The 27,892-nt window shown below is 36.9% G+C and overlaps 1 protein-coding gene across 1 annotated transcript in view; it reads left to right on the top strand.

The window, feature by feature from the left end:
• Window positions 1–24,802, top strand: part of LOC125830524 (uncharacterized) — a 338,210-nt gene extending 313,408 nt beyond the window's left edge. The window contains exon 3 of the mRNA XM_049509717.1: window positions 24,792–24,802. The gene's annotated coding sequence lies outside the window, so the exon portion shown is untranslated. The remainder of the gene's footprint in view (window positions 1–24,791) is intronic.
• The last annotated feature ends 3,090 nt before the right edge of the window (window positions 24,803–27,892 follow it).

A 27,892-nucleotide genomic window follows, 5' to 3' on the forward strand; every position in this document is an offset into this window, starting at 1 on the left:
AAAGAAATAAGTTGAATGTTGGGATCGAAATAGCAGAGTGTCATGCAAAAATTAATAATTGTAAAATATAAGGGTGATAAATTAGATAACATAGAAAGTTATACTAAAACAATTATGATATATATTAATATTATTTGGTTAAGCGACATACATAGAAGAAACTAACATAAAATGGATTAAAGTTATAGAGAGATAATCTTCCATAAACAAAGCTCATTAATCACTACAGTAGGGTTGTTCGAAACCGAATAAAAAAAAAGTTATTAATTTATTGATAGTGGGTTATTAATTTAGCAATTTCAGTAGCAATTTAATTTTTTTAATTATCAGATTATTGATTCTTAACGGTTTGAGATTTTTTTCTTAACGAGCTAAGCATAACATGATAATACGTTTATATTATGTTTATGTATTTGATATATAAAATCATTGATTTAGAATTTTGTAATACCCCAAAAAATTCTAAACCTAGATCAAACCTTGGAAATCAGAAAGAACTAAAATGTTACATAAAGAGGGGTTTGTACGGACCCATTCACTTGTGAGTTCACAGGTCGTGCACTGGTCCGTGAACCAAACCTCAGAACTCAGAAATCACATCCTTCACGGGCACTTGTACTGCCCATGGAGTGTTATACGGCCTGTAGAGGATCCCATGCAAATTGGCCTCAACATTCAGAACCTTGTTCCGTTCATGAGCACCTTCACGGACCGTGGAGAGTTGTACAGTGGAAGGCTTATGTGAATGTGCTCCGCCAGTTTTAAGTCAAGATTAAACGAGTCTTTTCCACTCTTTTAATTCCTATATTATGTCATTTTGGCCTATTCTAAGTGGGTATAACTGATTTCTAAATACCTAACCTCCCCATTCACTCTCATTTTTTCCAAATCAAATTTCTTCTCTCTCAAGTCTTCTCCCTCAAGAAAGAACAAGGGATTCAAGTCTTCCACCCAAGATTCAAGGTAGGTTTCGATCAAGGTATGTGTGAACTTCATCAATGGGTTTCTCTTCACCCATTGATTCCCAAAGAAACCTCAATTTATCAAATTATCAATTTTCCAAAACTAGTGTTTATGCAATTTTCATGGGTTCTTATTGAATTTTAGTTTCTTCTTCATTATTGATCTTAAATTGCATGAATTGACTGTAATTCTGTATTTTCAATGATATTTTCATGAACCAATAACATGCAAGTATTTAAATGATTAGAATTATGTTATTTTCATATGCATGTCTCATTTATCAGATTTCCATGAATTATGATGTTTTCGAATAAAGTATCTCTCAATTCATACAGATATCATCATTTGAATGCTTTCGATAAAAATATCTTTTCAGATTGTGTTCAATTATCATAATTTATGAGCTACTCAATATTTTATCAGATTAGCAGTATAATTTAGTAGTATAAATTATTTCTATTTCTAGATTTATACATGTTTAGTTTGGGAGTATACTTAGCATCGAGTGGACTTTTGGAATGAAGGTTTTTGTTTATCATATGTGGATCTTTAGTAGCAATCCCTAAGCCCTAGAACTACGCACCACCATAGTATTTTTCTCTAATAGGTATTAGCTAGTGGATCGACCTTAACTCAGATATCATGGCCCTTATCTTGACAAGTGGGACACTCTCTTTTCGATATGGGAGTAGTACATCAAAATCTATGTAGTAGCTCACATAATTTACGATTACATCAAAATCTTGGCCTATCCAAAGTAACCAAATCTACCCAAATACAAAGACTCGCAAACACCACAAAGCATAAATGATATGCATATGTTACTACTACCGACTCCCTAACTGGGTTGGAAACATGAATAGGAGTATCACAAATAAAATCAAGACCCACGACAAATTCAATATTTACATAAGAAAATGTGGATCTCGGATCAAATAAAACAGAAGTCATTCAGTCACAGATGAGAATAATACTTATTATCACTGCATCAGATAATTCAACCTTAGATCTGCTCGGGAAGGCATAAAATTTAGCTCTATCCTCAGTCTGGGCAACACGTCTAGCTGACTACGATGCTCCCTTTCCCGCGTTACTGTTACTTTAGACCCATAGACTTCCTGGTTATTACTTCGCCCACCTTGAGGGCATCCCTTACCATTTCCATCCCCACATATCGGGTCTACAACTAAAATATGTTGTTGTATCATATTACATGTTGGTCTAAAAGGGCATTCCTTTTTAAAGTGGACCAAGTTACCGCAATTAATGCATCCTCAGTTGAGAGATGACTTTTTAACAGAAGAATGAGAAGCTCATTGGTTGTTAGGAGCCGAATAATGTTGAATGGCCACTTCTAGAAGCTGGTAGGCCTGACTGAATAGGGCGGCCGAATACACGTGTTGACTGGGACCTCTAGAATAAGAATTATTGAAATTACCCATACTCTTGGATTTCCTGGCCAGCACCTTAACCTGTTCAACTTGTCTAACCCCCTCCGACTTCTTTACATAGTTAGTCACTTCATTAAATCTCTTTCTTGTAGAAGTCATATGCATATATAGGACTTATAACTCAATGCTCAAACCTTTTACAAATAGACAGATCCTCTCATTTGTGCCCAATAGTTAGGTAGCATAGTGAGAAAAAGTATGAAACTCAGCCTCATAGGCTGCAACATGCACAATGCCCTACTCAAGTGCTAGAAAATCGTCCTTCTTTCGATATTTAAGGGTACGAGGTACTTGCTTCTTCAGGAATAGGGTGTGAAACTAGGCCCAAGTCAGTGGAGGAAAAATAAACAAACCATACTCCACATGAGCCCTCCAACACAGCTTAGCATCCCTCTGCAACAATAAAGTAACAAACTTCACTCCATGCTTCTACACAATACCGAACTTATGCAACCTCTCATAACAATCTAAGATGAGCTCAAAAGCATCCCCATTCTCGATACCATGAAACAACAGAGGCTTCGGCTTTAGAAACTTGGTCAATAGCTCATGCTCAGTCCTTATCATGACAAGGCCTAGTATTGGACGGAAGACACATTAGTACTTGAAGCTTTATCCATTATGGGAGAAGTGGTAGCAATATGATGAGTACTTAGGGACTGGCTTCAGTACCCGCTATACCACTCAGGAAGGCTAACACTTGTTAAACAACCTCAGAAATCATAGAGGGAAGGCCGACACCCTCAACATGTGCTACCATCTCAGGTTCAACACCATCTTCATACTCTACTTCCACATCTTCCTTAACATGAGGGTGAGGGTGAGGGTCGTCGATCTTGGCCTAGCCGCTGCCTAAGTTCTACCCTGACACCTTCTTTTACCCCTGCCCCTTTCTCAACCTCAAACTGTCGGTTCTGTAGTTGGAGATGGTTCCCTCACTTTATTACGTCTTGTGTCAATCAGCTGCTTACAAAGAATGAAGGAAGTCAGATACCAATTTGAATCACTAGTTACCAATTAAAATCAAGTTACAACACGAAAAAAGAAAAGTGGAGATAATTTCCTGAAGTCTTGTAGCCTCTTGAAAAAAAAGTACAAACGTCTCTGTATCATTTTACAAGACTCTATGTGACCTGTTTTGGTACAATGAGATCAACGAATCTAGGGCCCTGATAATAACTGTATCACGACCCAACCCTTTGATGTCAAGTTCGATATCTGGAGTTCTACTTACCCGAATTCACTTCTGAAAAGTCTTACAGACTCCTTAACGTCTTATCAACAAGGAATATAAACTTTAATAATGTAATTTTGTCACGACCCAGGGGTACCCCTAGATGTAACAAGGCATACAAGACCCCGAGAGGCCTCATACAAGCCCCTTAGCATATCCTAACATAAAGTAATAGAAAATGGTGCGGAAATTTATAACATTTTTCAATAATATCAAACGAAGTGGAAGTCTTTAACACTTGTCTCAAACCATCTAATACTTGAATAGTCTTAGGGACACAACTCATACAATAGTTCTAAACATAAAAGAAACACATAAAGGAAAGGTGGTCAAATCCTCGATGCTATGAGGACTCATCAAATCTTCACTCTTTGCTCTACTATGAACCTAGCCACGGGGATGGAAGTCAATAACGCTAGACCTTACATTTAATAAGAATGTAGGCAAGAGTATGAGTTAGTACAAAAATGTATTAAATATGATGGCTAGCACAAATCATCAACATAAGCATAACGTAAGCATTAGTTAACATAAGACATATACCATAAACATAAGAGATAACAACATAAGTCATAAGCATATGCAATGCACATAAATCATCATACTATAAGAGGAACACTTCTCAAGTAACCTCAACTTGTTCTTACTCAACACATATGTCATCCACCTATAGTCATACATATCAAGGAAGGCAACTCAAGCAACAAACCAAGCTACTATATCATCATAACAAGCAAATATCATATTAAAACATACTTACTATACTTCCTTGAAGTAGTTTTATTTCATCATAACATGCTTTTTTGATTAGGGACTAGTCCTTCATTATCTAGTCTTTACAATTCATGGAAGAGTACCTCTTTACTAGTCGAAGACATATCATCACTCATGAATGGTTATGATTTACCAATTCAAGGTTACCAAGGAAAAACACCTCATTATGATAGACCAAGCTATCATGGAAAGCATACGCTCATGCAAGTCTAAACTACTCAAGAAAGGGTACTATTGCCCAATCCAAGCTATCATAAAATTGTGTGGCCTCACCAAGTCAAGCTATCATCCAAGCATCCTCTCATGCTAGTTCAATCTAACCTTTGGAAGGGTACGATTTCTCAATCCAAGGCTATCCATGAGGTTTACTATCTCAAGCTACCATGCATGGTCTTTTCATAACTTCAACATATTATAATTCATACATGTTTTGATTCATTTTAGGTAAGCAAACATTTCAATCTAGAATCATTCAATGTGTGAAAACCTTTAACATTATTCATTCATATATACATAAGGTAGATCATGTGGGTAAAGTCCTTCCACAACAATTCTATCTATTAATCTACCATTATCATACATGTTTCACTCTCAAAGCCTTAACATTCATAATTCATCATATTAGCTTTACTCTCAAACCCTCTCAATTCAACATTCATAACTACAAGCCTTACTCTCGAAGCAACACTTCTCATGATCATCACATATGCCTAGATCTTAAGACATTCTAATAACATGTTTCATTCTTAAGCAATTCTAATCATATATCATCATATAGGCTCAATCTCAAGCACTACTAGTCATGATTCATCAATCCTAGAAGATTACATCTAAATCCTCAATTTCCCTTTCATGGCATAAAACCTATCTATATCAAATTCATCTTAGAATCATAGGTTAGGCATTTATACATGTACAATCATACTAAAAACATGCAATTCCATCATAAACAATCATAAACAACCATAATCCACTCAATTGGATCATAACCCATAACATTAGATGAAACCCTACTTTGACTTGGGAAATTCTTCTTTATGGGGCTCCATAGATGAAAGGATTCCATGAATGAATAAACTATCATACCTTGATTACAAATCCCACAAAGCTTGGAAGAATGGAGACTTGACTTGACCTAGCTTGAACCCTCTTCTTCTTCTTCAAATTTCTAGAGAGAGAGTTATTTGAGAGAGGAACCCAATTGTTTTGGTGAGTTGAGAGAATGACTTAAATGACTTAATTTAAGGGTCTAAAGCACTTATATATGTGGTCTAAGCTAGGGTAAAACTACACCACTTAAGTTTAATTAATTTTGGGAAGTCCCATTATGCCCTCAACATAACTGCCCAAAACTCTACCCACGAGACCCCACTGACGGACCGTGAATGGACCTATATCCATCCTGGTCAAGCGTGGGTGGATTCAGAGATTTTTTTGCCATCCACAAGACCCCTAGCCATGGACCGTGGACCCATACACGGGGCATGGGTCCTGGTGTGGCTACTACTTCAGGCAAATTTTCAGGGTGCTCTTCCATGGACTCATGGTTAGTCCTTGTGAGGTGGCACCTTGAGGTTCTAACATGCTATTCCCTCTATTTTGAATCCAGGGTGTTACATTATCTCCCCCTTGGGATCATTCATTCTCGAATGACGTTCTAGGCACTTCTTAAGGAAAACGACTCAAGGCAAGCAACCCATCATACATGCAACTCATCTAAATGCACACCACCAAGTATGAATCATCACTCCAAGATAAACATGCTCAATGCACCACATGGGAGGTAGGAACTACATCTAGCAACCCAAAATGCATGAAATCTTAATATTTCTCATGTTCAAGGAGGAACTATCATCTCCAAGCTAAAAGCATGCTCAACACAATCTCATGGAGCCTATATGCAATCTATACTCATAACATACATCCAAGGAGGAATATATTAACTCCAAGCTAAGACATGTTTCACAACTCATCTCATGAAGTCTATAGGCAACTCATACTCAATGCACTACAACATTAGGAAAATCAATCATGCAAACTCATTTTTCTTTCAAAACACAAGTTTTTCATGAACATGCACAACATAAGGAAATCATGAAAACATCTAAAACACACATGACTTCACACAAAGAACAAACATGAAGAACTTATCATCTCAAGCTAAATGAGGAGTAGAAGGAAAAAAGATAAGGATATTTGGACATCTTATTGGCCTCGGCTTCCCACGTAGCACCCTCAACTAAAAGACTCCTTCCTATAACTTTCACGGAAGCAACTTCCTCACTTCTTAATTTCTTAACTTGCCGGTCTAAGATCTCATATGGGCCTACAAATCAAGGACGAAACTTCCCAAACTCATTATACCTTTCAAAGGTGATGAATTAAAGTAAACTCAAATCATGAACATTAGGAACACTCAATGACCTTGCTATCTAAGCATACTATCTACCCCTTGGGAGGAAGCCTAAACAGAATTTCTAAGCGCCGCTTCTTTCAATTCTAAGGTCAGTTCAAAACATCACTAAGCTTTCACATTCATCACACAAGATGATTTTAATCCATGGTGAACTATACTACTACCATCTGTAGGAGTTTAATAATTTGAGCATCTCTATGTATTATCTAAACACCCTATTCATCAAATCCTTTCAACATACCCAAAACTCATAATGACCATATCAGGTTCTACTATCAATAAAACATAACAACAATGCAACCCATTTATACTAAAGACAACATCAAAGTCTAGCATATCAAGTCACAAAAGACAAAGCAATATCGAAATCTAATAAAGCATAAAATAATATCGATAGTTACATCCAGATGACACTCTTGTTCACCTATAGCTTGGAGAGCATAAAACCTATTTTTCTTTGGAGCATTCCCATCCGAACCACTAGGAGCAACTTGCTTACCCTCTCTCCCCTTAGCCTGCATTTGTGGACAATTCTTAATCTTGTGGCCACTTTCACCACAACTAAAACAACCTTCCATTCCGTCCAAACACCTACCCTCATGTCTCTTTCCACATCTACCACAAGTAGGCCATAGGGATTCACTACTAATTCCTTACTGTTTAAGGTTAGACACCCTATCTTTACTATACTTAGGAGCATTGGAGGAATCTTGCCTGGAAAACCTTTGTCGATACTTAGGATGACCATGCCCATCAGATCTTTTATGAGAAGAATTACCATCATCATTTCTAGACCTCTTTTTCTCCCTAGCTCTCCCTTTAAGTTTCTCCTCTTCAATCTGTTGGGCATGAGTCATAAGATGAGCAATATCCATGTCACCAATGAGCATGACGGTACGACATTCTTTCACCACTAAATCGAACACTCCTGACACAAATTTACTCATTCTTGACCTAGAGTCGACCACTAAAGATGGATCATATTTTGACAATTGAGTAAACCTCAACGCACAACAATGACCATTAGGAACACTCAAGTAAACTCAAATCATGAACATTAGGAACACTCAATGACCTTGCTATCTAAGCATACACACTGCCCTTATTGAATTGGGTCGTCATGGCTTGAGCCAACACTTGAAAAGCGAACCTAAACTCTGCATTAGTCACATCCTCAACCAAAGGGTCAATTGGGGCTTGTGGAGGAGCTTGGGGAGGAACTTCTTGATCCTCATTGTCTTTCTCATTCCTTCTAACATCAGCCCTTGTAGTAGCTATATCATGTAGACCATTGGGTAAGGATTAGGAGAAAGACCTTATAAAGTTAAACTCTATGGAACGACTTAGGGTAATGAATAAGTGAAGTTTCCTAAGCATCTCGTAGCCTCTCATTCATAAATGTGGCACACTTCACACTTATGAACAAGACTCTACTAGACGTGGCTTGAAACATCCTAGAACCATTCTAAATCTTGTGCTCTGATACCAAGTTTGTCACGACCCATGAGTACCCCCTAGATGTAACAAGGCATACAAGACCCCGAAAGACCTCATACAAGCCTATTAGCATATCATAACATAGAGTAATAGAAAATGGTGCGGAAATTTAAAACATTTTTCAATAATATCAAAGTCTATCATAAAACGAAGTGGAATCTTTAACACTTGTCTCAAACCATCTAATACTTGAATAGTCTTAGGGACACATCCCATACAGTATTTCTAAACATAAAATAAAGACATAAATGAAAGGTGGTCAAATCCTCAATGCTATGAGGACTCAACAAATCTTCACTCCTTGCTTTACTATGAACCTAACAACGGGGATGGAAGTTAATATCGTCGGACCTTACACTTGGTAAGAATGTAGGCAAGAGTATGCGTTAGTACAAAAATGTACTAAATATGATGACTAGCATAAATCATCAACATAAGCATAACATAGGCATTGGTCAACATAAGACATATACCATAAGCATAAGAGATAACAACATAAGTCATAAGCATATGCAATGCACATAAATCATTATACTATATGAGGAACACTTCTCAACTACCCTCAACTTGTTCTTACTCAACACATAGGTCATCCACCTATAGTCATACATATCAAGAAAGGCAACTCAAGCAACAATCCAAGCTACTATATCATCATAACAAGCAAATCTCATATTAAAACATACTTACTAGACTTCTTTGAAGTAGTCTTATTTCATCATAACATGCTTGTTTGATTAGAGACTAGTCCTTCATTAGCTATTCTTTACTATTTATGGAAGAGTACCTCTTTACTAGTCGAAGACATATCATCACTCAAGAATGGTTATGATTTACCAATTCAAGGCTACCAAGGAAAAGCACCTCATTATGCTAGACCAAGCTATCACAGAAACCATACAGTCATGCAAGTCCAAGCTACTCAAAGAAAGGTACTATTGCTCAATCCAAGCTATCATGAAATGGTGTGGCCTCACCAAGTCAAGCTATCATGCAAGCATCCTCTCATGCTAGTTCAATCTAACCTTTGGAAGGGTACGATTTCTCAATCCAAGGCTATCCATGAGTTCTACTATCTCAAGCTACCATGCATGGTCTTGTCTTACCAAGTCAAGCTATTCATGAAGGGATCTCATATCACAACTTCAACATATTATAATTCATACATACTTTGATTAATTTTAGGTGAGCAAACTTTCAACCTAGAATCATTCAATGTTAGAAAATCTTTCACATTATTCACTCATACATACATAAGGTAGATCATGTGGGTAAAGTCCTTCCACAATAATTCTATCTATTAATCTACCATTATCATACATGATTCACTGTATCGACTTGTTCTTGTCGTTATAGAAAAACCAACGGGGAAAATTTTTAGGCCGGAAAACTTTTTGGTAGTTACTTGAGAGTTCCTAGCCTAGTCCAGATTTGAAAGAAATCGGAGCCAGTGAGGTCTAGGAAGATATGGTAACGAATGAGAGATCTGATAATAGATTTGGTTACACCAGTAGATAGCTAAGACGTTAAGAAACCCATACAACTTTACGAAATCGAATTCGGGTGAGTAGAACTCCCGAAACTGATCTTAACATGAACATGTAGTTTTTGAGTGTCATGAGTTAAAAATGTGGTATGAAATGGGGGGTTTGAGACATTAATTCTGAATCTCTGTCTCCATGAAAGCTTCCAGGGCGGGAATTATCCCGCCAATGCAGGGTCGTTGTGGCAGGTTGGGTGCTGCCATAGCGGGTCAGTCGCGACTTAAGTCGGAAATAAACCCCAAAAACGTTATCATTCTGCAATTTTTGTTCTTGAGAGCCAAGGGACGAACCAGGGCAAGTTGTTGATAGTTTTCCACCACTCCTAGCACTAAAGGTAATGTTTTTACTCCTCTAATCCATTTTTTGATCCGTAGAACTTAGATTCTTGGTTAATTACTATTTAGGATGGTTTTTTAACTGAATTGGATGGTGGGAAAATGCCTTAGCTACACCTTAGGATCATGGGTTTGGTCTTGGGTTATTAGGTTTATTATAATTCGGATAAATATACCTTCGTTTCTTGATCCTCGCGTTATATTAATTATTTGTAGACCTACAACAAGCGGAAAGAAATCGAAAAAGGAAGAATCAAGTTTCTTAGAAGGATTGAAGCTTGGTTTCGAGGTAGGTGATGGTTGTAATTTTATGTTGGTGTGATGTATGTTAGTAATTGCTCCATTATATTGCATGTATGTCTGTGAATGTTGCACTATTGATCACATTAATCGTAAATAAATATGAACGAATGATTGTATGCCATGAATCAATACTTGATTGTATGATTATAAGAATGTACATTGTGATTGTGATTTTAGCTTGTTGAATGAAACCGGTGTCACGTTCCGACACACTAGCTTGGATCAGATGTCATGTACCGACATACATATTGGAATGGGTGTCATGATCCGACAAACTAACTTGGAACGGGTGTCGCAATCCGGCACACTAACAGTTTGGGTATGGGTTCCATGAGAGGACAATTAACTTGTCATATAAATGTATTATTGATATATGAAATTGTAAATTGATCCTAAAATGATGACTAATATTATATATGTTCGGTGAATGCCTATTTTATTATGTTATAATTACTTGTATATGTTTCACTTATTGGAATAGCTGCGTGATCCTGTCAGTACACTGTAGTTGTGTATTGACACTGCACTTACTCTTTCTTTGTTGAGTACATGGCATCTTTAGGTGGCTACTGACAGACCTCATTTAGAAGATCAGTGATCTATCGAATTCAAGCGTGAGCCAGTTCTTCCAGGCTTCCATGAGTTCTCTTTTTTCTCAGTCCCTCTTATTCTGACTTACATTACTACTCTAGATGATTAGTTGTTTTAGCTTTCGGGGTTGAACCCCTTTTTCTTTAGACTTATGGTTCTTTGTTAGAGTTTTGGTACATTGACTTTCAGGTTCTAGGGAATATTTCCACAATGTTTTGATAGCCATTGCTAGACTTTTGGAGTTTATAGGAACTCTACTTTACTTCTTACATTTAAACCTGCTTTCGTATCTTTAAATGTGTAGTTGTTGAGTTAGCTAATTAGTAGTAATGGTTCTCCCACCGGAGGGTTAGTGTTGGTGTCAATTACGACGGTGTGGGTCGTAACAAAGTTGGTATCAGGTCCCAGGTTCGTTGATCTAGATGTACTAAAATGAGTTTAGTAGAGTCTTGTGGAATGATAAAGAGACGTCTGTACTTTTCTTCGAGAGGCTATATGACTTTAGAAAATCTCTATGTTTTCTTATGTCTCCTTTTATGCAATAACTTGATCCAATTGGTAACTGGTGATCCAAATTGGTATCCAATCTCCTTCACTCTTATGTCCGTAGATGGTTACACTAGGTTCAATGGTGTCAGGCCCGCATTTCCTGTCAACGAGCCAACTGAGGAATCCGCAGCGATAGGTCGCGGTCGAGGCAGGGGTAGAGGGCGAGCAAGGGGCAGGGGTAGAGGAAGAGTAACATTCACCAAGGGTAGAGAGTCGGTTAAGAATGCTCCCAGAAATGAGAATCCTTTTTCGCATCATGAAGAGATAGATGAGAATGTTGAGGTTGAGAATGATAACTATGTTGGACAAGAGGATAAGGTGCAGGCTGAGACTACAAGTATTCCTTCCTTAGACCCAGTGTTAGCTCAACAAATTATATCGTTCCTGAAAGGATTGGTTGGTCCTGGAGTTCTTCCCACAATTCAAGAAACATAAACTCCCGCCAACCCCCTATTGCTATCATTGTCCCCAAGGTGGGTGGAACTGTAGGTACTGATGCATTTTTCCATACTTTTTTGGGTTCTATAATGACTGGTAATGAATACGAAATGTTGACGAACTTTCTGAAACTAAAGCCTCCGGTATTCCATGGTTCTGAGAGTGAGGACGCCTATGGGTTCATCTTAGATTTTTATGAGAGGCTACATAAGTTGGGTATTGTCCATTATCATGGAGTAGAGTTTGCGAATTTTCAGCTTCAAGATGAGGCTAACCAGTGGTGGAGAGCTTATGTAGAGTGCAGATTGTCAACTTTACCCCCACTTACTTGGACTCAGTTTCATGCTCTGTTTTTGGAGAAGTATGTACCCCGGACTTTGAGAGATCATAAAAAGGATGAGTTCATTGCTTTGGAGCAAAGTGGTATGTCTGTGGCTGCTTATGAGGCTTAGTTCCATGCTTTGTCTAGATATGCTATGCAATTAGTGACTATTGAGGAAGAGAGGATATGTATGTTCGTTAAGGGACTGAATTCTAAGTTATAGGTATTGTCTGTGCACATGAATTCTGTAGGAAAAAAATTCAATGAGGTAACAAATTTCATAAAGAAAGTGGAAGGAGTGAGGCACGATAAGCAGGCCAAGGCGTTGGCTGAGAAAGCTAAGAACACATGTAACTTTTAGGGTTCCTACTCTAGAGGTTCAGGGAGGCCGACACTTGCAACCTGACCAATTAAGTCTGTTATGCCACGTCTACAGGTAATTACTCGAGAACTCCACCTCAGAATTTGATTCAGGATATCTAGGGAGTCACACCTTCGTCGGGAAACAGACCATCTTTTGATCACACTTGTTATAATTGTGGAGAACTTAGGCATATGAGGATAGATTGTCCCTACCCACGCATGTTGGATTCTACGCAGCAGCAGACTAAGGCAGTAGTACCCGTGGGCGAGGAGGAAATCAGCGAGGCTGTTGAGGTAAGGGAAATGGTAACGCAGGTAGAGGTACGACGCAACCAGGCAGGTAAGTTGCCCATCAAGATGATAGGCTCAATGTTACACCTTTCTAGGTAAGAGCGAGGCAGAGTCTTTTGACGTAGTGATCACAAGTATTATTCTTGTATGTGACTGGATGGCTAATGTGTTATTTGATCCGGGTTCTACTTATTCTTATGTGTTCGTGCGATTTACCTCAGAATTTGATATGTTTTGTGATATACTTGATGCCTCATCCATGTTTCTACCCCCGTTGGAGAGTCTGTCATAGTCACCCATGTTTATCATGCTTGTTCTGTTATGTTTATGGGATTTGGAACTTGGGCTGATTTGGTGATTTTGGATATGACTGACTTTTATATAATCTTAGGTATGACTTGGTTGTCCCCCTATTATGTTGTGTTAAATTGTAACACTAAGTTTGTGACTCTAGAAATTCCGGGTAGGAAACAGTTAGAGTGGGAAGAGGTGTACAAGCCCAAGCCAACTAAGATCATCTCCTCCATTCGGGCTAGGAAACTGGTAGGGCAGGATTTTTTGGCTTATTTGGCTCAGATTCGGGATATTGAGGTTGAGTTTCCCCCTATTGAGTCTATTCCTGTGGTGTCAGAATTTAGAGAAGTGTTTCCTACTGATTTTCCTGGTATGCCTTTGGATAGAGATATAGATTTCTGCATTGATTTGGAACCTAGTACCCACCCCATTTCCATCCCTTCGTATCTCATGACCCCGAAAAAATTGAGAAAACTTAAGGCTCAAATCCAAGAACTTCTTGATAAAGGCTTTATTTTCCCTAGTGCTTCCCCGTGCGGTGCCCCTACTTGTTTGTTAAGAACAAAGATAGTAGTATGAGGATGTGCATAGACTATCGATAATTGAATAGGGTCACCATTCAGAATAAGTATCCATTGCCTCAAATAGATGATTTGTTTGACCAGTTGTAGGGCGCATATGTTTTCTCTAAGATTGATTTATGGTCTGGTTACCATCAGTTAAAAATTAGTCCCGAGGATATACCAAAAATGGCATTTAGGACCCGCTATGTGCACTATGAATTTCTAGTTATGTCGTTTGGGTTGACCAATGCGCCTGCAGCTTTCATGAGTTTAATGAATGGTGTGTTCAAACCCTTTCTTGATTAGTTTGTGATAGTATTTATTGATGACATTTTGGTCTATTTGAAAAGTGAGGAAGAGCATGCCGACCATCTTCGTATTATCCTGGGTGTTCTTGGGAAACAAAAGTTGTATGCAAAATTTTCTAAGTGTGAATTTTGGTTGACTTCGGTTGCCATCTTGGGGCATGTAGTTTCAAAGGGTGGGGTAATGGTAGATCTCCAAAATATTGAAGTGATTAAGAATTGGGTTCGTCCTAGCTCTATGACTGAAGTTAGGAGTTTTGTGGGGCTCGCTAGTTATTATCGTTGCTTTGTGAAGAACTTTGCTTCTACTGCCACACATTTGACAAGTTTGACCAAAAATGAGTTACCTTTTGAATAGACTGAAAAATGTGAGAAGAGCTTTCAAAAGCTCAAGACTCTTCTAACCACAACACCTATTCTATCACTACCGGTTGAAGGTAAATATTTTATTGTTTATTTTAACGCTTCACATTTGAGTTTGGGTGTTCTGTTGATGCAGGAAGAAAATGTCATAGCTTATGCATCGCGGCAGTTGAAGGCGCATGAGAGGAATTACCCAACACATGATTTAGAGTTGGTAGCGGTAGTGTTTGATCTTAAGATCTGACGGTATTATCTTTATGGTGTTAAGTGTGAGGTATTTACTGATCATCGTAGTCTACAACATGTATTCACTCAAAATGATCTAAATCTGAGACAACGAAGGTGGATGGAGTTACTCAAGGATTATGATGTGACCATCCAGTATCGTCCGGGTAAGGCTAATGTAGTGGCAGCCACATAAGACGAAAAACGGTGAGTATGGGTAGTCTAGCTTGCTTGAGTGTATCCAGGCGACCTTTGGCTAAGAAAATTCAAACCTTAGAATCTAAGTTCATGCAGTTGGGCATCTCAGAGAGAGGTTGGGTATTAGCTAGCATTAAGGTAAGGGCCACCTTTCTTAAGGAGATGAAGGCCAAGCAATTTGAGAATGAGAACTTGAATGAGCTTAGGAAGAAGATAGTGTCTGGTAAGGCACAAGATATGGTTCTTGATGCGGGAGGTGTGCTTAATTTTAAAGGAAGAATTTGTGTTCCTCGAGTAGATGACTCAATTCAAAAATTATTGATAGAATCTCATAGTTTGCGGTATTCTATCCATCCGGGTGTGACTTAGATGTACCGAGATTTGAAGCGACTTTATTAGTGGCTTGGCATGAATGAAGACATAGCGGAGTTTGTGGCTAAGTGCCAAAACTGTCAGCAAGTAAAGTATGAACATCAAAGGCCGACAAGCTTGCTTCAGAGAATGCCAATTCCGGAATGGAAGTGGGAAAGAATAGCTATGGATTTTTCTGGTTGGTCTTCCCAAGACTTTGGGAAAATTTGATTCTATTTGGGTAGTGGCTGCCAGATTGACTAAGTCAACCCACTTCATTCCGGTTAAAGTAAACTATAATGCGTGACAATTGACTAAGGTGTATGTAAATGAGATAGTAAGGTTGCACGGGGTTCCCCTTTCTATCATCTCAGATCGTGGTACGCAGTTCACATCCAAGTTTTGGAGGAAAATATATGATAAATTGGGCACACAACTCACTTTTAGTACAACTTTCCATCCATAGACGGATGGGCAGTCGAGAGGACTATCCAAGTGTTAGAGGACATGTTGAGGGCATGCGTGATTGACTTTGGAGGACATTGGGATAAGTTCCTACCTTTGTGTGAGTTCTCTTATAATAACAGTTACCACTCCAGCACTGATATGGCTCCATTTGAAACACTTTATGGAAGAGGATGTAGATCACCCATAGGATGGTTTGAGGCTGGAGATGTGAAACCTTGGGGGTTGATTTAGTGAAAAATGCTCAGGATAAAGTGAGGAGTATTCAAGCTAAGCTTTTAGCAGCCTAGAGTAGACATAAAAAGTATGCAGACTATAAGGTAAGAGACATGGCATTTCAGACTGGTGAGAAAGTCCTTCTTAAGGTGTCACCTATGAAATTGGTGATGAGATTTGGCAAGAAAGGCAAGCTAAATCTACGATACATTGGTCCCTTTGAGGTTCTTGACTGTGTAGGGCTAGTGGCTTATAGATTGGCTTTACCACCTAGCTTATTGTGAGTTCATCTAGTATTTCATTTGTCCATTTTGAATAGATATCATGGTGATGGGGAATACATCATAAAATGTGACTCAATTTTGTTAGACAAAGACCTCCAGTATGAGGAGAAACTGATTGCAATTCTTGATCGTGACGTTCGTAAGCTGAGGACCAAAGAGATTAAGTCTGTGAAAGTTCAATGGAAGCATCTTCCAGTTGAGGAAGCTACTTGGGCAACCGAGAAGGACATGCGAGACAAGTATCCCTAGTTGTTTGTCAATTCAGGTACTACTCAACTCTCACTTTCGCTTGTTGTTCCTAGTTTGTCACTCGGGAACGAATGATGGGTAAATTGGTATCTATTGTAACGACATGTTCCCGTCATTATAGAAAAGCCAACAGGGAAAAAATTTGGGCCAGGAAACTTTTTGGTAGTAACTTGAGAATTCCTAGACTATGAAATCGGAGTCAGTGAGGTCTAGGAATATTTGGTAGTGAATGACAGATCTGATAATAGATTTGGTTACATGAGTAGATAGCTAATATGTTAAGGAACCCGTACGACTTGATGGAATTGAATTCGGGAGAGTAGAACTCCTGAAACTTATCTTAGCGTGAACGGGTAGTTTCTGAATGTCATGAGTTGAAGGTGTGTTGTGAAATGAGGGTTTGAGACTTTAATTCAAACTTTCTGTCTCTGTGCGAGCCGCCAGGGCAGGGCTGTTATGGGGGTTAGGGGCCGCCATAGCGGGCCAGTCACAACTTAAATCGGAAACAAACCCCAAAAATGTTATTCTTCTACAATTTTTGTTCTTGAGAGCCAAGGGACGAACTAGGGAAATTTCTTGACATTTTTCTACCTCTTCTAGCACTAAAGGTAAGGTATTTACTCCCCTAATCCATTTTTTGATCCGTAGAACTTAGATTCTTGGTTAATTACTATTGGGGATGGTTTTTAAACTGAATTGGATGGTGGGAAAAAGCCCTAGCTGCACCTTAGGATCTTAAGTTTGGTCTTGGGTTATTAGGTTTGTTATAATCTGGATAATTAGACTTCGTTTATTGATCCTCATGTTATATTAATTATTTATAGACCTACAACAAGCAGAAAGAAATCGAAAAAGGAAGAATCAAGTTTCTTAGGAGGATTCAAGCTTGGTTTCGATGTAGGTGATAGTTGTGATTTTATGTTGGTGTGATGTATGTTAGTAATTGCTCAATTATAATGCATGTATGTATGCGAATGTTGCTCTATTGATCAACATTCATAACTATAAGCCTTACTCTCAAAGAAATACTTCTCATGATCATCACATATGCCTAGATCTTAAGACATTCTAATCACATGCTTCATTCTTAAGCAATTTTAATCATATATCATCATATAGGCTCAATCTTAAGCACTACTAGTCATGATTCATCAATCCTAGAAGATTACATCTAAATCCTTGATTTCCCCTTTGATGGCATAAAACCTATCTATATAAAATTCATCTTAGAATAATAGATTTGGCAATACATGTACAATCATACTAAAAACATGTCATCATAAACAACCGTAATCCACTCAATTAGATCATAACCCATAACATTAGAAGAAACCCTAATTTGACTAAGGGAATTCTTCTTCTAAATTAGGGAAATCATGGGGCTCCATGGATTAAAGGATTCCATGGATAAATAAACCATCATACCTTGATTACAAAGCCCACAAAGCTTGAAAGAATGGAAACTTGACTTGATCTAGCTTGAACCTCCTCTTCTTTTTCAAATTTCTAGAGAGAGAATTATTTGAGAGAGGAACCCAATTATTTTGGTGAGTTGAGAGAATGACTTAAATGACTTAATTTAGGGGTCTAAAGCACTGATATAGGTGGTCTAGTCTAGGGTAAAATGACACCACTTAAGTCTATATGATTCCAAAAAGTCCCATTATGCCCTCAACATAACTGGCCAAAACTTGATCCACGAGACCCCACTGACAGACCGTGGATGGACCTACAGTCCGTCCTGGTCAAGCGTGGGTGGATTCTGAGATTTTTTTGCCATCCAAGAGACCCCTAGACACGGGCCGTGGACCCATCCACTGGGCGTGGGTCCTAGCAGGGCTACTACATCAAACAGTTTTCAGGGTGCTCTTCCATGGATACATCATGGTTGGTCCTTGTGAGGTGGCACCTTGAGGTTCTAACATGCTATTCCCTCTATTTTGAATCCGGGGTGTTACAATTTTACCCAATCCTTTCCATGGATTTCTCTAGACTTTATCTTGTTCAAATTTATTCCAAGCTTAGTCTAGCCAGGAATTTTCAACTTACTACTCCAGAAGTTTTTTCACACGATTTCTTTTACGAATAGCTCAACCATAAATACAGGTAAGGTTGTTACAATATAAATGCCCAGACAATTTATTGTATGATCCGAAAGTATCTCCCTTAAAGAAATCAAAGCATTTTCTTAGCCTTCCAAGCCAATAGGCACCAAGATTCATTTTGACATTGGTTGTGTATTTCCTCTTATGATTTGAGAACTTAGGCTTAACAATTTGGCGGAATGGTCTGGTGGACCCTTGTACTTGTATGAGTTTGTATTATGAACCATTCTACTTAACTATTTGTCAACTAAACACTTAAACTCAATAAAACTCAACATATTAAGTCGCTTTGATCATTGACCAAGCTTATGTGACAACTTAATTGTTGATATGGAACCAAATGCATGATTTCACGCACAAAAAGAGAGTAACACAAAATTTTAGACCAAAAATAATTTTTTTTAAAAAAGAAAAATAAAATAAAAAGACCAAAAAAATGACTAAATATTAATTTTCACTTCTTTCCTCTCTTCCCCACCCCCTCCATTTCTTTTCCTCTTTCTATCATCACCCTCGCCATTCTTTCCCACTGACCCAATCCCTCATTTCTTTCTTTCTCCCCTTCCCCACGGCTTTAATCTTCTTCTTCTCTCTTTTTTTTCACCTTTTTTCCTTCCCAAATTAATAAATTGTGCTATAGTTTGTGAAGTGATAGATCTGATAAATTTGGTGGACAAAACGTAATTGTTAAATGCCTTTGTGAAATCAGTAGGAGTGTGTTGTGTAAATTGTATATAAATATTATGATATATTGAGATATTTTAGTGATGATTTGTTGGCATAATCAACAACTAGAGATTGTATATTTGCCTTTTGTATCAAAATATAAGAAATATAGGGATATAATTCATTAGTTGTTTAAATTATACATATCATTATAACTTAAGTAATCAGTCTATATAAATACAAATCAAAATAGATCGTCAATATATATCCAATAATCAATCGATACAAATATAAATCAAACAATTTTCTGATACATATCCATTAATCAACCTATACAAATACAAATCAAAATGATTCTTTCATAAATTATACAAATCATCAAAATTCTAGTAATCAATCCATTCAAATACAAATCAAAATTGTTCTTCGATATACATCTAGTAATCAATCAATACACATACAATTTAATAAAGTATCACAAATACAAACTGAATTTTAAAAGAAGATCTAACAAATAAATCTGTGAGAAATCAACTTTTTGAGTTCGTGATTTGGAACTAAATTTTTTTTCTTTGATTTGTATAATTAGGAAGTATGAACTGAATACTTGTTGTATAATGCATGAAGAAATCTGTCATGATCCAAATGTCGAGGTCATGCTGGGACACATCTCGAGAATCCTAAAATGATGTGTAAGCCAAAAGAAAAACACATACGAGACTCTAGAAAGAACGTCAGGCCACAACAATAAGAAGATAACAAAGAAGTTCCCAAAACCTAGTAGCATAAGTATAAAGAGCAACTAATAATTCTGATATACTTCTCAAGTCTTTGAAAATAAAGTTAAAGACTGTTAATGATAGATGGAGACCAATGACGATTCAAAAAGCACCACAACTCTGAAAGAGGAAAAGCCGCTCGAACCAATCAACTGCTACGATGATCAACCTGACTAGGTACTGCATCAAAGGGATAACAAAAGTAGGGGTGAGTACAAATCACATGTAATCAGTAGGTTAGACTGACTGAGTATACACAACTAAATAGACTTAAGAAATAAACTATGAAATGCTTCCACATGCACGCAGAAAAGTCTCACTCTGTCATCAGTGCCGCCAGTTTATATAATAACAACGTGAATAAAGTAAACACAAAAGGATACAAATAATCAAGGCATATAACACGACAAAGTTGGCCAAATGCAATGTAATGAATGATGAAATGATATGGTGGAACCAAGGTCGTCGCACAACCTGTCGTATACACCTTGCCGAGCATTTAGTTTTCAGACAAGGACCCATGGGGGACTCGCAGTCTATATACCAATCTCAAAATATCAATATCTCATCAACTTGCCATCTAACTCGTGGTCAAGAATATAAGTAAGGTGTAACATTTTCTTTCTCGAAAAGATAGTATTTCTCCACTTTCTCATATTTCCATGATCAATGCTACATTGCATGAGGATGAATGCATCACAAGAAATATAGCACAAAGGAATAATCAATTCATCATGGATTTAAAATAGTATTAAGTTCTTAAATTCAACAAGTCATGAAATACTTCCTCAAATGATAGGGACAATGGAGGGAACCATTTGAAATCAGTCTTTACCACTTAGAAAGCATTTCTTTTATTTTAAGATGTTCAAAAATCAACTCAAGCCCCACAACTCGGGCATCTCAATGTCAAAATAATTATAGGTCACACAACCCCTCGCTCGGGCAATTATTCTAATATTACGATTTTCAGAGGTATCACACAAGCCTCTACACGGGCTAAACACCACAAATGGGCAACATACGAACTAAACAATGAAGTCAACACCTGCCAATTTCTAAGATTCATGCTATTACTCATTTCACAATTGACTTCCAAGAGGTTAATTACTCATCTAAGTCTAAAAGAAGGATAGCCAACTTACCTCGAAGGCTGAAACTTCACTCGAACAACTCTATCAGAGCATTTCCTCAACCACACAATCACCGAAACAATTCTCAACTATAAAGAATGTATATAGTTCATCAAAAAGAGCTCAATGATACTCATATTGATAAGATTAGAAACTGGGGATAAAATAGTTCAAAAATCACTTTAAAAATCGAAAGGGTTAAATCATATTATTATTTTTTGCTGAAAATCAAATTCTACAAGTCAAGAGGAGTTCGAAATTGAAAATCCATTAATAACAAGTAAGATTCAAGTTCCAAATCATGAAAATACCATTTTTCAAACTTAAGGGAAAACCCCCAAAAATCCACATTGAAATCGTGATTTAAAGATGTTTGCGGAAGATAAAACTTGAAGAATTCCATAAGGAATTGATGAAGGCACTTACCCAAATGAATCTCCTCAAGAAACCCCAAAAAATCTCCTCCCAGAAGCTCCCAAATGAGTAAAAATGAAGCAAATGAGAAAAAGGGGAAGGTTTCCTTGCCAGGCCATTAATTATGGCTCCGCAAAAGCAGAACCTTCACTTGATTGTGGCCTCCGCATAGGCCCAATTCTGCGATCGCACCTCTATAACCCCTTGACACTCCGCGAACGCACTAGATCATCCATGTTCGCGCCTCACACACACTCTTCTCTCTGCGAACATGCTAGGGGACCCGCGATCGTGGTCCCCTTTGCAGCAGATAGCAGAAAATCAAGAAAAAGGCCTAAATTCAAGTCTTAGACCGGACCGTTGGAAATTATTTGGGGTCCGATATAAATAAATTTTGCAGGCTACCCCACTAAATTTGACATTTTGGACTCAATATAATCATCATATTTTCGAATAGAGGTCAAATAATGGAATTACCCTCCCAGACTACTCTTATGGCTTAAAACTCAACTTCTCACTCAAATACCCAAAACTCAACCTAAGACCTCGGAAACCTTACCAATCACCTAACTTGCTTAAACTCGACATTCCAAATGCTATGGATCTAATGGAATTCCTATCGATGCTTAAAACTCAAAATATTGACCAACGTCAACTCTGTCATGAATTCTCAACTCAAGAGGGGTCAAATCACCAAAAAACACCTATGATCACATCGGTGACCACACCAATCATTTTCGAAACACAAAGTAAGTATGAAAATACTAAAGAGAAGGACAAAATGGTTATTCCATAATTAAAAGCAAATTTACAAGAAATGGGACATTACAAAATCAAAAGAATTTTCTTGATTTTTAAAGCTTTTTCGACCTCATGAAACCTAGTGAATGAAGTTCTTCATTTCAAGGAGGAAGTCTTAAGCTTCAACAATCCAATTTGGTAAGAAACTCTAATAACATACAATAGACGTGATTTGTGGGATTGTTTTTCATTTAATAATCGTAATTCCCATATAGTTCATTAATTAAATTAAGAGTCCAATTTGTATTAAAAAAATCTAACGAGGTATACAAACACAGTCATGCATAGTTATATAAACTATAACTACGTTACGTAATTAGGAAAAATATAGCTAAGGAGGCTCATTATGTTTCAACTACTAGTTGTTTGTAAAATTTTCACATACTATAAATAGGAACATGAGATATGATATATGATACACACGAGGATCAACGCGGTCGACTAGAATTTGGATCTTCATAAGGAAAAAAGATGCAGAGTGTAGTATGAGTACCAAAACAATAGGTACACAGAAGCATCATAGGTCGACCGAGCTCGAGATTTCAAAAACATCATAAAATGCGAGTAAGTAAAACGATAAGTAAGTCAGATATAAGAGAACAATAGTCGTAAAATAATCTTGTCGCATAAGGAGAGTCTAAGATCGAATTCAAGAAATCTAAGTTAAAGAAAACTTAATTGGACCTGCATAATCTTAGAAGGTGCACATAAGAGACGAGATAGAGGAAATAAACATGACTAGACCCCTATAAACCCGACGAGTACACATGAGCGCTAATATTAAGAAAAAACAGTACTAAGAACAACCAAAAACATCTACCATAAACTCCAGAAAGGACTACCCAGAATCTAACATCGAAATAGTCACGAAGAAGGTATAACTCATCCTAGAATTTTACATCAGGATTGGTACAACAAAGGCCAGCCTCTTCCAAATTCTTACATCAGAAAGCCAGTCATTCCTGGAATCTGACATCGGGGTACCATACGAACCTAGATTCTTCTCAAAATCTTACATCGAAATAACTAGTTTTTCTAAGAATCTTACATCGGAAAGTCACAACAAGACTAAGCATCTCTTGAAATCTTACATTGGAACAACTAGTCGACTCTAGAATCTTACATCAGAATAACACTAAGAACCTAGCTTCTCCCAAAACCTTACATCGGAATAGTTAGTACCTCCCAAGATCTTACAACAGAAGGCCACCACATAAAAGACGATCCTTCCCAAAATCTAACATCAGAAAGATCTAGTCACACAAAAATAGGGACAATCACCTAAGACAAGATTAAGCACCCAGAAAACCACAAGTAGCCAATATTGATATAGAAAATGGTTTCTAAAGTTAAAAGTCCAACATGAATGGTCATATCTAACCCATAAATGAACCGCACGAGCCATCAAGGCTAAAATCTAACGCACGCACTAGCCAAACCTAGGCTAAGGCTAAGAAACAACAAGGCAATCCTAACCCATACATAAATCACAAGAGCATAATCATTAATAGAGGCAAGAATATGTAATACGGTACCCAAATAAACCTGATATAAGTCTGATAAAGCAATAGGGATATCAAAAAGAATTATACTAGCTAACCCAGCCCAAAAAACTAGCAATTCATTATACTAAAATAATCAACGAGCTGAGTCTAGGATCAATAAGTTGTAGCCTACCTCAAAGTCGATCATGTGTGCTCTAAATTCACTACAACAGGGCTTTACCTTTCCCAGCAGCCTCCAAATGATGTCACACTATCAATTTGGTGATGTACACGTCAACATGAGCGAATCGATACACATATCACCATAAAGAATCTCGAGCCCAAAATCGGGTAAAAAATGAGCCCGTGAGACCACACATAAGAATCATAAGTTGACTCCACCAATAGGTACGCACAAGCTCAAGGAACTTATGCCCCATAGATATGTACAATAAAGCCTAAACAAGGCTTAAAATATCCTACAAGAAGCTAGCTCAAAAACACACCACCAAAGAATCGAAAAGAAGGAATTCGATAAGAACTTACAACACAAACACAATACAACCGACCCATAACATAACCCCAACCAATGCCCCATCAATTCCCAACAACACTTACTGATTTTCTCTAAAAAATGAGCTCACAATCAGCTTTAATAAAGGGAAATTCAAGAGGAATGAGATGAAGTCGTTGAACCAACAATTAATAGAGTTGACACTTACTCATCGTGATCGTAGGGCCCCACGGGTCGTGATCGCAATGGTCAATCCTTGACCTGATCCACTGACCTTTTATCGCGATCATGATGGTCAATGATCATGAAAGAGAAGACCAAGAAACTAACTTTCACGAACGTGGCGCCAAGCATGAGATCACGAAATCTAATTGCATTGGCCTTCGCAAACAGGGATCCAAGCGCGCGGATGCAAAGAGTAAAGCATGGTGCACTAGCAAAGGTTACACCATCTCAACTTAGAATTGATAAATGCCCCAACGGGAGAGCTTAGGATTTGTTCAAACCCTGTGAACAAAAATGAACTATGCAATCCAACCAAATTTGATATTCTGGACTCAACAAATATATCAAAACTTTCGATGAAGATTGTTTCAATGAAAAGTGGGTTCCACATCCCATACTCTATTTTTAGCAAAAAGCCACAAGATACCTCATAATGAGCTCAGAAACCTAGGGACCCAAATCAAAGGTCTAACTAGGCCAAAATCGACGTTTCGAAGCTAACAAAACCATTACAATAGCATTCTGAGGTCGTTTATCAAAACTTGACTGAAGTCAAACATCTAAATTTTAAAAGCTCTATAATAAGAAACTTACAAAAAAAATCAAACGAACTGTCTGGTGACTAACCTGTTAGTTCCAGCAAGTCATAAATGACTTGAGGTAGTTATAGAAAATTTCTAAATGCTGAAAATACTGAAAATAGAGAAAATGACCTAGGGGGTCATTACATCTAAATGCAATATTTCATTAGTTACTTTTTTAGGGTCCTGGCTTGTCACATGAGTATGAATTCATATTTTCGTATGTGAAAACTGAAAAGTAGTATAAATATCTTCATTTACCAAACACTCGCTAATAAGTATTTAATCTTTAGAATTGTAACCCTCACATGACATATAAGCTACTAATACATTTCTTCCCAAAGCAAGTTCGCCACCAAATGTAGCAGCAACATCCGCTAAAATTTGTCCTTTTTTATTGCATTTGAATTTTTCTAATATTTTTTTAAAAAATAAAAATTCTCTCACTTTATGAGACAGAATTAAGATATAATGAAAAATGATATTACATGAAAAAATTGTGAGTAATATGAAATTTTCCTTGTTAAAGACCAATATAAACATAACAGTTATAATTGTGCCCAAATTTTAAAATTTTTATTAAGGCATCTTAGTTTTGGTGTATATAATAGTAGCATAAGTTACTAAGCACCTTATTCTAACAATGTGTCATATTCTAGCTAGTAATTTCTTTGAATACTAATATGATATTTCATTCTGACATGAATTAATATTATGATCAGATGTTTGTCTAAGAAGATAAGTTTGTATTGTTAAGTATCACTGTTGTAATTTATACTAGCAAAGAATGTTCATAGGATGCAGGAGCCTAATATGATTAATTTAATTTTAATTTAATTTTTTGGGTGTAGATTTGAGTCATGACACAAAGAAAAGGTCACAAGTTCAAAGGGGCTAACTAGTGGTAACAATATATAAGTAGGCTAAAATTTAAAAGACATATCAAAGAAAGTTTATTATCATTTTCTAGGCAAAACAATAATTTTTATTTTGCTTCAATAACATGCAAGATAAGTTTTAAACTAAGACGCAAAACATGGAATATGCAAGAAATCCCAACCTCTGATGACACAAGTATCAATCAAGATGGATCAATTCTACTTTTCAAAAATACAGTCATCACAACCTACAAATAAGAATAAGTTATATATAGAGAGTCATAACTATGGGCCTAGCCGCCTAGGTGTCAGAAAGTCTTTTATTTTGTTAACACTCACAAAATTACTACTCAAGCTCATGCCTAAATTGATAGTATCAAACAAATAAAAAGAGAAAAATTTCTGAATTATACAATTACCTAACTTACATTGCAAAAATATAGTCCAAAACATACATTACAAATCTTTTGCCCAAAACACAATTCAATATACAACATTATACATTCGATTTACAATATTATATAAAAAAAATTATATTTTATTTTTATAATAATATTTAAAAAACTTGATATAAAATATTATACCCTCAATGATATTATACAATATTGTAAGAGGTATTTATATACCCATACATAATAATATACAATATTATACAAAAAAATAAACATTGTTTTCTTCCTTAAATTCAAGTACCAAACTCATCCAAAAACACCTCAAAAACTTCCCTAAATCAATCAAATTTTGTATTTAGGCTCCTCAATATGTAACTGATCTTTTGCAATAATACCCACTTGAAATAGAGTTTAATTGCGAAAATTTCATTTTCAAATTATGAAGCTTCGAGTTTCTACGATAGTTGCCTGTGACTTCTAACAAAATATCAATGGTACTTCATAGTAATTCCAAGAAAGAAGAAAAAACAATGACTTAAGATGTAAATTTCTCCAAATGTAAGACTCATTATCAATCACTCAACTATATACACATATGGGACCACTCCAAATAAGCAAAACAAACAAATCAGTTAATTACCGTCATCACCACTACTACAACACCCACCTCCATTCGAGAAACCACAATGACTTAGCTATTACTGAATTTCTATAGTAATAAAATCACATCCTTAGAATTGATAGTTGTGGCCTAGGGTAGAGTTCGGCATAGCATTAGAGGGAAATCTGATATAACCAGGATTATGGGATGTAGGACCCTAGTAATGTCTATAAATTGTTTGTTCATTATTCTATTACCGCAATTCGCTAGTGTAAACACAAAATTAATAGTTCTGAATTATTGGTGAGAAAGCCCTGGGTTGACTGAGATGATCATGAGGTTGCCATAGGGTTGGGATTAAGATATAATCTAGGGATATTTAGACCGCTCGGGGTTTGATTTTGTGTTGTGTTATTATTTTTAGCCCAAGAACAACCTAAAGCTTCACAACAAGGGAAAACCCAGATTCAATAGAGCATTCAGATTTGTTTTGAGGTAGATGATAGTTGAGTTGTTTCTCAGTATACGTTATGTGTGCATGTTACACGTTTCATTAGTATTGCTTGTACAATACATGATTAGGAAGTAAAAAGGGAATGTGAAATGATATGTTATTGTCAATCTCATGAAATGATTTGTCTTAATTCCTGTGGTCTTACGAGTGTAGTTGTATTCATTGTGGTTCTGATTGTGTGATGTCTATGATTCTCGATTGGCTTGGGTACCATACTTGGT

This window comes from Solanum verrucosum, unplaced genomic scaffold (assembly GCF_900185275.1).
Source record: "Solanum verrucosum unplaced genomic scaffold, falcon-dt-bn FXZP01000075.1, whole genome shotgun sequence".
Classification (NCBI taxonomy): Eukaryota; Viridiplantae; Streptophyta; class Magnoliopsida; order Solanales; family Solanaceae; genus Solanum; species Solanum verrucosum.